We start from the raw sequence: 15,471 nt of genomic DNA, 5'->3' as shown, positions 1-15,471 counted from the left end.
GTGCTCATGCGCTCTCTCTGTCTCAAATAAATGAATAAAATCTTAAAAAAAAAAAAAAAAGAACAGACCATAAAACTCTTTGCTGACCTGGAAATTAAAAGGAAAGAGGGAGAAGCCAACGAGATGCATGAAAGGAAGAAGAGATAGAAGCTGGAGAAAAAGCCAAATGAGAAAGGGAGTGGCAGAAAAACTTTGAGGCAAGTCGAGATGGTCGTATGGACAGCTGGCGAAACTTCCAGGCAAATCCAAAGGCGCAGAAAGAAGAAAAACTGGACCTTCCTTCCACCATCAAAAGTAATAATGGAATGGCGTGAACCACAGAACCTTCCCCCAACTGTCTCCACTCTTGCTTTGAAGGACTCATTCTTTCCTCCCATTTTCACCTCAACATAGAGTAGTATTTGCTTTTTAGTCCACTTTGTTTTCAATACAATTTAATGGCGATCAGAATAAGTCCTTTGCACATTGAAATGAGGAGTTGGGTTTAAAACGAAACCTCCCCCACCACCCGTGGACCAGGTGCCTTCCTTTCCCGCAGCCCATAATGTAACATTTTGTACTTCACCGAATTGTGATGGTTGGAAACTTCATGTATAGTTTGTGGAAATCAACCAATTAAATGTTTTGAGTTAAAAAAAAAAAAAAGAACATCATAAGGAAGAGAAAATACATTTACAGTACTGTATTTATCAAAAAATGCACGTTAAGTGGACCCGTGAAGTTCAAACCCATGTTATTCAAGGGTCAACCATACTCTGAGTTACTCCTTAACATTAAAATTTGGGTTTCTCATGAACCCTACATTGTGGAAGAGTAGTTTTTGTGATTGTTTCTGTTGTCTCTGTAGAGAATTAACACCCAGGGGCTAGTTTTTGCCCCTTGACTGGGATACCTTCAGCCTTTAGAATAAATTCAGATCCTATACCTTCTCAAGGAGTAGGACTGGGTGTTCAATTTTTCCACACAAGTCCTCAGACAGACACATAGCTTCTCCAGGGTGTCCTTGGAAGGTGGAAGAAGTTTTCGAATCCCTTTTTGATGGAATAGCAACACTTCTAGATTTCAAGCTTTATGCAGGGAGCAACCTTCCAGCTCCCCTGCTTGATCTAAGCCCCAAGTCATCTCTAAGAAGGAGGAAGGGAAACTAGAAGGCCAGCCCCAGCTCTGACTCATCTTCTGGTTGAGAATCCCCAGGGTCCCCATGGCATCTGCTCCTATTTATTCATAGGGCTTTGATTTCTGTGCTTGTTTCTGGATCCTAAGGATTTCCCTTTCTTTCCTTAAAAAAAACCATGTATTAAAATATTTATCTTTGTCACATTTTTATCCTACTTTGACCTTTAGTGATTCAGTTTATCTTCTGGTTTTCTTTCCTTCTTTTATTTCCCCCCCCCATGGAACAATCTAGGTTGTTTATTTAAGCCATCTCCTGCCATAAGCAAAGGGATGGAAGATCAGTATACTGGTCATCATTTGATACAAGTAAGAAAGTTGAACTTAAGGTCCCATATACTTTTCTGGTCTGTGTGCAGAGTGATGGTCCAAACCAGTGTTGTGGTCCCCACTGGGTAGTGGTCTGTGTTCTCTTTATTCATCTCTTCATAGCCAGTCTGAGTACCATCTCCCCAGGGAAAGCGCTTGGCCCTCATGTGCAGACAGGGTAGGTGACACACTGGGGTCTCTTGTGCTCTCTGTGATATGACTTCAGGAAGATGTTCAGCAGACTCACCCCCATGCTGGCAAGTGCTATAGAATAGCTGAGGGCCTTCCACCTGCCAGCTGACCCCTCCTCGCCATGGCTACCACCCAACACGGGCGGCCTCAGCTGTGCCCTGGACCGACCTAGCAGCCCAAAACTCGGGACCCAGCTGCCACTGCCATTTTTGACCTCCATCTCTTGGTTTTCTTATGAGAGGTCTTCAAACAGGGTCATGCGAGCTGTGGGGGGAGAAGGATAAGCTGCAGGGATACGGACAGCTTCCTCACTCTGAACCCTGCCCTCTACCCTGTTTTCAGCAGGGAAGCTCTTCTTGTGTCCTGCTCTATAGCAGCCTAGCTGTGTGACCCTGGCAAGTACTTCATCCTTGTGTACCTCCGTTTCTTCATCTGCAAAAAGGGAACAATAACAGTTCTGCCTCCCTGGACTGTTGTGAGGACAAATGAGATATGCACAAAGCACTCAGAGCCTGCTTCAAAATAAGCATGCAGTAAGTGATCTTTATTGTTAATTATTGAGCTCCAAGTTATATTTCTTCTAAAAAAATGGTTCTGAACTAAAAAAAAAAGTCTTTTCAGATGTAAATGGGGCTTTAAAAGCTATATAGATATGTTCTAGACTGGGTCTTTTCTAAAAGAATTTCTAGTTTGAAAATTCTTCATTTCTATGCTAATTCTACCAGCAGGAAAGTTAATTTGAGCCAAGCTTGCCTAGCAAAGTTAGTTTTAGATCTCTAAACATAAAGATCTCTATTGTTTATGATAATTTTCTTCCAGCCCCCTGACATTCCTTCAACCCTACTTTCCATCCCATAGCAATTCTTTTCTTTTCTTAATGCTTCACAATGAACTTGTTGTAACCGTTGTACAAGCTTCCTTCTGACTTGAGTCAGCCTTGCTTGCTTCATGGTTTGTCAACGTTGTGTCACCAGTCCCTAGATTTGTTGCTGAAATTGCCTAACTATAAAGAAATTGCATCTAATGGACACTTTCTAAGCTTTACATTTATGGTAACCTCTTCTACATTTCATATGAAAGTGGGGGACTATGTAGTCTCAAAAAGAATAGGGTTAGGGAAAGGGTTTTGCTCTGTTTTCTAAGAGAAAGTGCTATTGGGAGGGGCATTTTCATTCTCACTTCGACCTCCTCAGCAAATGTTCAGTGCAGGTCCACACTGATGGACTGGTGATAGCAGTGCTTACTCGCAGGCATGATTATATTATGAATTGATGAGATGATGAGTCAGGATTCAACCATGAAGAGCGAGGGTTGATGGTCTCCTATCACCTCCCAATGTGGAATGTAAAAATTGGCAGGTCAGAGGCCTTGCACTGACTCCCCCTCTCCTCCCTACCCTCCTTGGGCCTTCATTCAGGTGCAGAAATGCTCCCATTTTCAGTGATGAGGTGAGATGTTCTCTTTAGGTTTAGGGAAGTGACAGAAGATTGGAGTGGGCCTACTTCTCTGTGGGTTGCTCATATTGATATAACATCTGTCTACCAGCTGATTGTATGTTCCTAGTATCTTCTGAAGGCCCAAGCTCCTCAAGATCAATAGGGTCTTTTTAACTGTGAATAGGGTTGTTCCAGTTCTATCCATGAATTTGGAGTTACGGTCATAATTGAGTTGATGACGTGGATAATAGTTGATTGGAACAATTGGTGTAAAAAATCCAGGGTTACATAGAGCATGTTGTCTTACACTTAGTGGAAGCAAGGAGAATAGTAAGCCAGGACTGTCCCACCTCTGAACTCTCCTGTGGTTTGAGGATGTAATGTGGTTGAGGGGTCCATCAGTAAAAGAAGGCTTTGATTACTTTGGCTCAGCCAGGGAGGTTGGTGACCACCTTAGCTTACCCTGGAGCTCACAGCACAGTCTCAGCAGCAAGGTTGATGTTCTAGTACTTGAGAGAGGGTGGTCAGAGAGGGTTGTGGGATGTTCTATATATCATGTTTAAGACAGGGTAGCAGGGAAAGTGTGGGATCTTTTTTCCCAGTCCTTTTGAGGGCCAAAATTTGACACTTTCTTCAGAAGGCCAAAAGCTGCCTCATTATCAAAATGAACCAGTCTCATTAGTTAAAGGCAATGTTATGTTTCCATTACTGTGAATTAATTCACATATATATAGTGTGAGGTAAGGATCCAACTTCATTCTTTTGCATGTGGCCATGCAATTCTCCCAGCACCATTTGTTGAAAGACTATTTTTTTCCTCCATTGATTTGGTACCCTTGTGGAAAATCAATTGACATGGGCTTATTTCTGGACTCTCAATTCTATTACAATGATCTATCCTTATATTAGTATCTCACTATCTTGATTACCATTGTTTTACCAGTAACTTCTGAAATCGAGAAGTGTAAAATTGAGACCTTTACCCTTTGTTTTCAAGACTCTTTTGGCTATTCTGGGTTCCTAAGTCTCCATATGAATTTTAGTGTCAGCTTGTCAATTTCTAGAAAAGAAGCTGCTGGGATTTTGATAGAGATTATGTTGAATCTGTAAATTAATTTTGGGAGTCTTGCCATCTTAACAAAATTAAGTCTTCCAAATTCGTGAACATGAGATGTTTTTCTTTCATTGAGATCTTTAACTTCTTTAAATGATGTTTTGTAGTTCCCAGAGTATAAGTTTCCCACTTCTTTTTTTTTTAAAGATTTTATTTATTTTTTGACAGAGAGAGAGACAACGAGAGCGGGAACACAAGCAGGGGGAGTGGGAGAGGGAGAAGCAGGCTTCCTGCTGAGCAGGGAGCCCGATGCAGGACTCGATCCCAGGACCCTAGGATCATGACTTGAGCCGAAAGCAGACGCTTAATGACTGAGCCACCCAGGAACCCCAACTTTTGCACTTCTTTTGTTAAATAGATTTCTAAGTACTTTATTATTTTTGATGCTATTGTGAATTGAATTGTTTTCTTAATTTCATTTTTGGATTGTTCATTGCTAATGCAGAGAAAAAAATTTGTTGTTTTTTTTTTTTTTAGTAGGCTCCATGCCCAATAGGGGATCAAACTCATGACTGCACTCACCATCGTACTCACAACGGTGAGATCAAGACCTGTGCCAAGATCAAGAGTCAGACACTTAGCTGACTGAACCACCCAGGCGCCCCCCCAAATTTATTTATTTTTGTATATTGTTCTCATATCTTGCAATCTTGCTAAACTCCTCTATTAGTTCTAATGGTTTTAAAAAATTGGATTCCTTATGATTTTCTACATATAAAATCATATCACCTGAGAGGAGAGATAGTTTTAATTCTTCCTTTCCAACCTGAAATGCTTTTCGTTTCATTTTTTCCCCCCCAGTTGCCTTTAAATCTTCTGATCTTCCAACCTCATTCATCACCTGGGAGGTGAAAAGGCAGTCCCGTGCCAGTTCCGTATCCTCAGGTGCTCTCTCTCCCTCTGCGGTCCCCTCGCATTCTGGGCTGTAAACACTGGCCTTGAAGCTGAGTGGACTAATAGGCGCAGGTGAAAGCAGGAAGGAGAAGGAGGTAGTGGGGAGGAGGGCGGGACATGGGCGCCCCAAACGCCGGGTAGAAGCAGGGCTGGTAGGGCCTGCTTGCGGGTGCACTCTCCTGACTGCCCACGGCTCGGCTCGGGAACCCAAAGAGGATTGCCACAGAGAGGCAAGGTGCGGGGCTCCGCAGGGTAGTGTGTCCTGGCCAGGTCAGTCTCAGGGAGCATTGCCACGTCCCAGGATCCACGTTTTGGCCAGCATTAGGAGCCCAAAACCCCAGCCAGAGCCCTTGCGACGGGTTCATGAATCCTGGTCCTGGTCCACAGTCTTGAATTCCAAGATGAGCAAAATGAAATAGGAGAATCTGATATCGGTGATGCGGGGTCCCAGGGTGGTTAGGTGGGCTGGGGGAGCCTGGAGGCGTGGCCGCTCGCTGCTGCCACCTGCTGGACACGCCGGTGCGTGTCCAGGCTCCGCTGTGCCTGGACTTCTTCCTCGTTCTTGGGCTGTGATGCCGAGATGGAAGGATCCTTTGTGTCTTGGGGCCAACAAGCGCGTGCTTGAGCGCTTGTTGCCCTTACCTCAGTGCTGAGGTCAATGGGCTAGATAATAATAGGAAAATAAATCCATCATTGGGAGGGGCTTGATGTGGTCTAGTCTTGAGCAGCGTCTCTGTCTTCCTCAAATGTAAAAGGTGGTGGCTGGACAAGTGGATGGAGACATTAGGAGTTTCCCAAGCCTATTATCTTATGTCCTGGCATTTTCTGTCGCTTTACCTATCCCCCTTCCACTTCCATTGCTAATTAATTTGTTGCTTTTTTGTTATCTTTCTCCTCTAATGGAATGTTAGCTCCATGAAAGAATATACTGTGTCTGTTGACTCTACCACTGTGCTACTCTCTCCATCCCGACCTAGATCCCAACCTAGTGCCTGCCCATAGCTGGTGCTTAATCAAGATGTTTTGAATGAAATCCTCAGGTCATCTTCAGGATTTCTTCCACTCTCCATACTCCGGGACTATATAAATGTAGATTGCATTATTCTTTGCCAAATGCAAAAATTAGGCAGACTCAGTGGTGCCCCAGTCAAGAGCCCAGCTCCGGATTCAGTCTGCTGGGTTCTGAATCCCGACTCTACCACTTGCTAGCTATGCGACCTTTGGAAATTTACTCAGCTTCCCAGACCCCCAAATTCTTCATCTTTAGATGGAGATGACATGACCTGCCTCTCCAGGTGGTTGTGTGTGTTAAATGAGTAAATCCATTAAAATACTAGTGTGGTGCATCCATATGAAGCTGTCCGTGTAGTTAACTAGCATTATCATTATTCACTTACGCCTACCCATGTGACAAGCCCATCATCTCTCTTCTCATGCAGGCCTGCTGGACCTTCCCACAGTTTGTTCCTGTCAGCCTTTCCCTGCCTGGGAATGTGCAGGAACCTCTGTTGCCATGGGGATTGCAGGGTGTGGTCCTTCCTCTGGGCCAATTATAATGATGCTAAATGAAGCTGGTCTGTGTCTCCGGTTTCCATCTCCTTGCAGAGAAGTACTGAGGTAGGGACCTGGCAGAGGAGAGCCGGCCTCCTTCTCAGTCCCCATCCCTTCTCTTGCAAATGCAATAAGCATTTCACCCTGCCCCTTCCTTTCACAGGCTTGTGAGGATCTGAATGAAAGGGCTTTCAAAGCAGCATAACTTCATAAAGGAAGGCGACCTGGTCTTGAATTCTTTCCCTTTATTCCAGGCTGAGATGAATTTCCCTCTCTTTGACCAAATATTTCCCCCAGTTGTGTGCACTCAGTTTAAAGAAACACACGCAGTGCTTCCCAGCGCTTCGAATTAACAAAATGCTTTCAGGGATCTTTCTACTTTTCTCTTCGCAGCCACTTTGTAAAGACCTTAAGTCAGGAGTTCCCTTCCCATCTGATGGCTGATGAACCCTACCCTGGAACCTGCCACTCAACCTCTCAGCCTCACGCTGAGGCAGATGCAGCATCTGGCTTGAATGTGGGGCCCCTCACCTCGGTCTAGACTCTTTTTCACCTTGCTCAGCTGGATACTGGTGGATTAGGCTTTTAGGAGAGACCATCAAACGCTGGACCGTCTAAAAGACCTGAATAATTTCTATTGGGAAAACAGTCTCTCTGCATCATTATGAGGATGTGAAGAAAGGGGTTAATAGAAATAAATACCCCCACGAGGATGATCACAACAATTGGCCACCAGGAAGGTACAGGAGGAAGGCACGGGGCTCTGCTGGGAAAGTGGTCAGAGGAGGAGTATCTTGGCTCACTCCTCTCAGGGAATGGAATCAAGATCTGGGGAAGCAGAGGATCCCTTTGTTTAGAAGTTTGTTTTGAACTTTGTTTAGATTCCAGGAAGCGAGGCTAACGAGTCTCACCCAGAAACAGGAAAATGTTAGCCATCCAGTGGCTAACCCATCAGGACTCACTTGTTCTGACTTCCTCCAGGGGAAAGAGGAGCCCTTTCTGGGCCAGCTTCACCCATGGCTGTTGCTGGGGCTGCCCTCTTGAAGCCTCTCTTTCCCACAAGAGTTCCCGTCTTTTAACTTGAGGCTCCAGCCACAAGTCAAGTGAAACAGGCCAAGTCAGAATCATCATTCTCACAATGTGGGCTAAGTCCAGGGCCAAGAGTGAGGCATATATATGATAATATATATAATATGATCCTCTAGAGGAATAAATATATTATATATATAAACCATGTATATAGAATCTATGTACATATAATCTTCCTTACAGAAATGGGATCACATAGGCGTGTGTCTAGGATGCAGAGCCCAAGTTCAGAAGGATACTGCAGATTGCCTGTGGTTGCCTTCAGGGAGGGGAGTGGGCTTTGGTTAGGAGCCAGGTGGTTTGAAAGTGGACATGCCTTTTTATTCAACATGCAGCCTGAACTTTTGCTTACATATGTGACCGTCGCTGTGATGACACCGTTTTAAACAGAGTACCTGGCCTTCCTGCAGGACAGTACTCCCCACCACGCTCTGCATGGGCTCCTCTTCACCCTCCACCACTACAGACGTGGTCTCTGAAATTCCCCTCGGCAGCCCCCAACTTTCAGCTCACCCACTCCCTGAAATCTCCTCAAGCTGCTGGACAGTCTCCTTAGGATCTTGTGACATGGTTTGTCTGATCACCTATATGTCCATCCCCCCTGGGCCTCCTCATCGAGCTTGACTCCGAGGTGGCCCGTTTCAGTCACAATCTCACCAGCCCCCCAGATTCTCGCACCCTAGTGCCCCCTGACACCCCTGCTTTGCCAACTCTGAACTGCTGTATGCTGTCCCTGCTCCATTTTGAGGCTCCTGGAGGAGAGACATAAACCCCCACGGCTGGGCCCCTGCAAACTTTTAACGGCCAGCACCCTCTGTCCTTCACTGGGACCAGTGACCCGTCCATTCCTTTCAGATCAGCTTCTTATTATGCTACCCCCATGGACGCCCTTGTTCTCCTCCTCCCTGGTTACATTGTGGCCTTCAGCCATGAGCTGTTCCAAACGCACACCTCATTCCTCCATACTCTCAACGCCTTCACACGGCCCATCTCAGAGGATCCCTGTCTGCAAGACAGGCTCTGTGTCCACCCTCCAGGCCATCCCAGTTCCCCTCCTTCTGGACTCTTCTACATCAGTGTGCTTCTTGCTGCGTCTTTAGTCTATTCCTCTCTAGTTCACATTGGTATGACACAAAGCTCTATTCTGGGCTTCGCTTGATTTAATAGTTTCTTTTCCCCCAGTGCCTGAGGAAACAGAGGGCATGCGTGGTGAATGTTGTGGAGTCTGCCTGGAACCCAAGCTATCTCGACTGGCCCACTCCTTCCCCCAGCTGGAAGCTTTCAAGGTCGACAGCTCTCAGCTGATCCCTCTCTGGGGCTTGCCTGGAACAGAAGAGTGCCCTCTCCAGTCCGTGCTCCCTTCCGGGGCAGCTGCCCTCAATGACTGGCCATTGCAAGGTTGTAGCCTGTCCAGTGACTGGTGGTTATCAGGTGCCCCTGGCCCAGGATGACTCTGCAGGGCCCGCCGATCCCTGGGCTCCCTTTGGGAACGAGCTGAGGACTCTCTTGAGTCTGTGTTGCAGGCCATTCCATCCTGTCTTCCCCGCCCCCACCCCTAGGGATCCTGTGAGCACAACCCCATAAGCTTCCTGCCTGCCAGGGTTCCTCTCAGAGTCTGCTTCTTGGGAACTGACCTGCCGCAGCAGGCTTTTCAGACTGGGGGAGGAATCTTGAACAGGGATGGAAAAGATCAGTGTTCAGATTGATCTTATCTGTTTGGAACATAGAGGCCAGTCTGAGAAAATTAAGCTTCTTGGGTCAGTATAAACTTTTGGATTAGGTAGCTTAAAACAAATTCAGTTGTACAAACACAAGTTGTGAGAGATTTGGTCAGGCATCTATTTGAAAAAAGAACTAAGAGCTTCCTTAATTTTTTAGTTCCTTCCTTCCTCCCTCCCTTCCTTCCTTCCTTCCTTCCTTCCTTCCTTCCTTCCTTCCTTCCTTCCTCCCTCCCTCCCTTCCTTCCTTCCTTTCTTCCCATAAGAGTGCCTATTCTATGTCAGGCACTGTGTTGTATGGTGGGAATGGGGCAGCAGAAACGTGAGGGGGGAGATGATAAATAAACACCCAGACTTAGGACTATAATCACTCAAGTAAATAAGCAGGGAGCAGAAATAAGAATAAAAGGAGGTACCTCTCAGAGTAGGTGATACTGAAAACAAGGCTGACCCGAGGTCCGCACCGTGTGCAGTGGGACAGACGCTGGGGCAGTCAGAGGTGAGGGACTGAGGGGTCTGCAGGGCATGCTCACTGAAGCCTCCAGACACTGAAGGAGCAGCAGTGGGGCAGCTCTGATGGCCTCGACTCTGCGTGGTCTAAGCACCAGCGCATGGGAGGCACCTGCAAGCTCCCACTAGGACTTCTCACCCCTGAGGAGACCTGGGATTAGGATCTGCATTTTCCCCGTTCCCAGGTCTCTCATTTCCTATGGCTGCTGCAACAAATGCAGACTTAGTGGCTTCAGACAACACAGCTTCATCATCTCGGAGTTCCAGGTGTCAGAAGTCCCAGGTGGTTCTCACTGGGCTAAAATCAAGGTGTGGGCGGGGCCGTGTTCCCCTCGGAAGTTCTAGAGGAGAATCCATTCTGCGCCTTTTCCAGCTTTTGGAGGCTTCCCCCATTCCTTGCCTTGTGGCCCCATCTTCCATCTGAAACCAGCATTGAGACAGCATCTTCAGATCACTTTCTCGGATTCTGACCGCTGGCATCTAGTCTCCTTGTCGTGTCTTCTTCTGACTCTGACCTTCCCACCTCCCTTGTGGTTACATGAGATGATCCAAATAATGTCCCTTTCTCAAATTCCTTCACTTAATCCTATCAACAAAATCCCTTTAGCCAGGTAAGGTAACATATTCCCAGGCTCTGGGGATATGGACATCTCTGGGCGGCGTTATTCTGCCCATCATGCCAGATAATTAATATCCATATTAAAGTTTGAGAAGCATTGGCCCATTGTGTTTAGATGGTTTTCCTTTCCTACTTTCCCAGGATGTTCACATATTGTTGAAACCTTTTAAATTAAGTGCATGGATGATAAACTTGTTTTACTCGTTTGCTTGACCTCTATACATATGTGGTTCTGTGGAGGTTAAGATAATTCTGATTTTTATTACTAGACAGGTGTTGCTTGAGGGAGGGTTTGGGGGTTGGGATCCTGTGTATATGTGTCTGGTTTATATCCTCCTGGCTCTCTTAAGTGGTGAAGCCTACTGTATGTGCTGGTGCTGGAATGTTTGAGAAAGCTATTTCTGTCAATTACTAGCCGTAAGACCTTGGAGAAGTCACGTGATCACTCTCACAGAACACTTTCATTGCTTACAAAATGGCAGGTCCAATTCCTATGTTACTAATATAGGTGTGAGGATATAGTAAGATGGAGGATTTCATCAACAGGGAACTCTTAAATAATTACGTCATTTTTTTGTTATCTGTGGATGCTAAACCTTGAGGATGAGAGGGACCCTCTCACATTCTTTTCTTTTTTCTGTTTTTTAAAGATCTACTTATTTATCTGAGAGAGCGAGAGAGAACACAGTGGGGAGGGGCAGAGGGAGAGGGAGAGAGAGAATCTCAAGCAGACTCCATGCTGAGCATGGAACCCAACTTGGGGCTTGATCCCACGACCCTGAGATCACAACTTGAGCTGAAACCAAGAGTCCATGACCCAACCGACTGGACCACCCAGTTGCCCCCTCACATTCTTTTCATTGAGAGAGGCAGAGTCCCTGCATGTGGTCCCCCCTTGAGGTTAAGGCTTTTAATTGACTTTGGCATAGATCAGGGACGCCTGGGTGGCTCAGCTGGTTAAGCCTCTGCCTTTGGCTCAGGTCATGATCCTAGGGTCCAGGGATCTAGTCCCACATTGGGCTCCTTGCTCAGCGGGCAGCCTGCGTCTCCCTCTGCCTGCCACTCTCCCTGCTTGTGCATTCTCTCTCTCTCTCTCTCACAAATAAATAAATAAATAAATAAAATCTTAAAAAAACAAAAAACTTTGGCATAGATCAGAAGAAAAGGAGAACTAGATGGACATCTAGACCCCTGAAATCTACACCTGGGCCTGTCCCTCATCCCTGCAAAAGAAACCCCTGGGGCATTATTTGCTGAAATCTGGATGCACATCAGAATTACATGGGATGGGTCTAATCAGAGATTCTGTTTCACTGGGGCTGGGTAAGATCTAGGCATCTGAACCTTGATAAATCTCTCCAAGTGGATAGAATGTGAGCTATCTTCTGACTCCTGTAGGCTGATGTAAGCTTGGGATCCATTAGCAGAAGAACAATATGTGAAACGAAGGAGGGGACATGCCTCAGAGCTGTGTACAGAACACACAGCTCTGTTGGGCAGTTGGTTGGAGATCTGGGGACCCCACTACCAGAGGAACTTGAACAAGGTCATCACGTGAACAAGACCTGAATGGATGGGGACACAAAGTGACTTTTCATAAGGAAAGCACCAAAGAGGAAATGGTTGACTTTCTGAAGGCCACCCAATGAAATTTATCAATGAAAACACCTAGAAAAGAGACATACATTTCCTTCTGCTTGAAACCGATTTACAAAATTACAAAAGCCAAATACCATAGCGATGAAAACAGTTGAGCATGAAGTTTCATTTTTCTTTCTTAAGTAAACTGTTTGCAAAACTCATGTCTATCAAAAACACTGACCAGTCGAGAGTTAAGGAGAGAAATGCAGCTAGGGTGGCTGAGCTGGATGCCTTTGTCTGAGGTAGTGAAAGGTATCTTCCTGATTATCTGAGGACAGGCAGACCTGATTTTACTTGGATGCATTTCCTTGTAAGCTTTCTGATTGGAACTGAGATTTTTGTCTCTGTGGCTGATAGGCACATTCTACTCACTAAGGATGTCTCTTCTTCTTCAGAGTCCGGACGCATGGACAATATGCCAAAAACTAGCATAACAGTGATCACACATGCGCGTGCGCATGGGCACGCATGTGCAAGAATTGCACAAGCAAAAAACCAACCCCTATAAACTCCTTTTAAATCCTGACAATCATTTTGTGAGGTAGAACTTTTTTTGTGATCTCGATGTGACTATTACCATCATTGTTATTTGCAAAGGAGAGACTACGCCAAATAGCATCCAACTTGGAAATGGCAGAGCCAGGAATTGAACTTCGGTCTTCTGACCACAAATCTAATGCCCAAACAGAACTCCAAGAGGTAAAAACACAGCATTGTGGAGTTTCTTGGGGCTGTCCTAATAAACTGCCCAAACAACAGAAATACATTGTCTCATAGTTCTGGGGGTTGGAAGTCCCAAATCAAGGTGTCTGCATAGCTCTGCTCCCTCTGAAAAACCTGCAAGGAGAAGCATCCCTTGCCTCTTCCTGACTTCTGGTGGTTTGCTGGCAATCCCAGGCACTCCTTGGCTTGTGGATTTGTAACTCTACTCCCCTCATTGTTGCTGGGGTTTTTGCTTGTGTGTCTGTCCGCACAGGGTGTTCTTTTTATAAGGACACCAGTCATATTGGATTGGGGCCCTCCCTACTCCACTAGGAACCTAACTTAAATAATTATATCTGCAACAATCCTATTTTCAAATAGAGTCACATTCTGAGGTACTGGGGGTTAAGTCTTCAATATATCATTTTTGGAGGGGACAGAATTCCACCCATGACATAGTCTTGCATTTTTCCCCTTGAATTATAGTTCCCCAGTGCATATCTTATTATCCCAACTAGATTGTGAATTTCGCAAGGAAAAAAAATTCAGTTTTACATCTGAAGGGTCCAACTGGCTGCTTTTGGGCTGGATTTGGCCTACAGGCATTTTTGTCTGCTCTGAAGTATTAGCCTACACAGTGCTTTGGGAGGTTTTCTGAATTAGTCTGTGAGTATTCATTTTTTGATTATTTTTCTTATTGAAGTATAATTATCATACAGTGATATATTAGTTTCCAGTGAACGATATACTGATTCAACAGTTCTATACAATGCTCAAAACGGTGGATGCTTCACGAATTTGCATGTCATCCTTGCACAGAGACCATGCTAATCTCTGTACCATTCCAGTTTTAGTATATGTGCTGCTGAAGTGAGCCTAGTTTGTGACCATTAAAAAGTTTGGGAACTTCAAGTTAAAATCTTGATGTCTGATTTCTATGACAAACCAGAATGTCTGGTTATTTACCAGAGGAACACGGCACCATAGTTCTCATTGCCTGAAGCCTAGCAGGGGGTTCTTAGGTGGGGCAGTGCCCTCCTTGTACCACAGATATATTTATACCCTATTGATTCTGCTTCTCTGGAGAACCTCGATTAATATATTCTTCATTCAGAAATATGTCTAACACCTAAGCCCCTCTTGAGACCTCCATTGTTGTCACTCTGGCGCAGGCCATCATTATCTCTCTTCTGGATGTTACAATTGCAGCATACCTGGAATCCCAGCTATAGCCTATTTTTCTTTTGTTTTCTTCTTCTTCTTTTTTTTTAATATGATTTATTTATTTTAGAGAAAGAGAGCATGTGCGAGTGAGCACGGGGAAGGGGCAGAAGGAGAGGGAGAGAGAGAATCTCCAGCAGACTCCCCACTGAGCGTGAAGCCCAATGCAGGGCTCGATCCCAGGACCCTGAGATCATGACCTGAGCTGAAATCAAGAGTCGGCCACTCAACCAACTGAGCCACCCAGGCGCCTCCAGCCTATTTTTCAAGGAGCAACCAGGGTGACTCTTTAAAGCCATAAGTCCATCATGAGACTCCTCTATTTAGTATCCTCCATTGTCTTCCATCCCACTCACAGTAGAAGCTGAAGTCCTTAGAGGCCTTCAAGGTCCTATGCAATCTGGCCTCCAACTGCTTTCTCCAACCTCATCTCTATACCCTGCCCTGCCTCATGGACTCAACCACACATGCTTTTCCTTCCACTTGCCACCCCTGGTCCAGCCTCAGGGCCTTTGCACCTGCTGCTCTCTCTGCCTGGAAAGCCCTTTGTTCAGGCTAATTCATCTGAGTTACCCATATGCAAGATAGCACTAGTTTCTTGCATCTCAAGAGAAGCAATGACTTTATCCAGAATGGACTTGCCAAAATGTGTGTCTCAGCCAACTGCCTCAGGGTGTCATCTGGGACAGATGGGTTTCCTTTGGTTGGTCTTGGTCATTTGCAATTTTGGATATCTGTTGCTGCACCTGTGTAAGAATGGTGTGCAGGCTAGTCAAGGAGAAATGATAAGTCTAAGCATTTGTCATCATGTGCACGTTAAACCGTGGTTTCTCTTCACTGTCTGATTCTCATGTACCTCCCAAAATTTTGAGTGACTACTTTCTAAAGAAACTCTTGCTCTTTTATCTTAAGTCCATGAAAACATCCTAAAACACTGCTTTGGTGAGGGAAAAGGCATGGGACATTATGGGAAGTGGATACTTTAAACAGATGTGCACAGAGGAAACATCCCCCTTGTGATCCCCTATGTGATCCCCCATGTAATTGGAGAGACCCTGTCCCCCGGCCCCCCCTGCCCCTGCCCTAGTCCTCCTCTCCTGGGCTTTCCATAGTGATCAGCAAGCTCTGAGGGTTCACTATCAGATCATCGAATTGTTTTTCACTGTGGTCACGGCAAGAGCTTGTATATTAGAAAAGTGAAGCTCCCGAGCTGCGGAGTCAATTAGACCTGGCTCCAGTCCTGAATCTGACGTTCGTAGATAGCGGGGCTTTGGACAAGTTATACGCCCCTCTTCACGAGTT

General features: G+C 45.6%; 1 long non-coding RNA gene and 1 other non-coding gene across 2 annotated transcripts in view; both read right to left on the bottom strand.

Moving 5' to 3' along the window:
• LOC118006594 overlaps window positions 1-15,471 on the bottom strand; it is a 29,846-nt gene that overhangs the window by 13,703 nt on the left and 672 nt on the right. The window lies entirely within an intron of this gene.
• LOC118006704 lies at window positions 13,723-13,824 on the bottom strand. Its single transcript, XR_004678162.1, has one exon. It is a non-coding gene; the product is annotated as a U6 spliceosomal RNA (small nuclear RNA).

Source organism: Mirounga leonina, unplaced genomic scaffold (assembly GCF_011800145.1).
Source record: "Mirounga leonina isolate KUSES-001 unplaced genomic scaffold, KU_Mleo_1.0 Mir_98, whole genome shotgun sequence".
Lineage (NCBI taxonomy): Eukaryota > Metazoa > Chordata > Mammalia > Carnivora > Phocidae > Mirounga > Mirounga leonina.
Note: the sequence above shows the minus strand (reverse complement) of the source record. Positions and strands in the feature narration are given on the sequence as shown.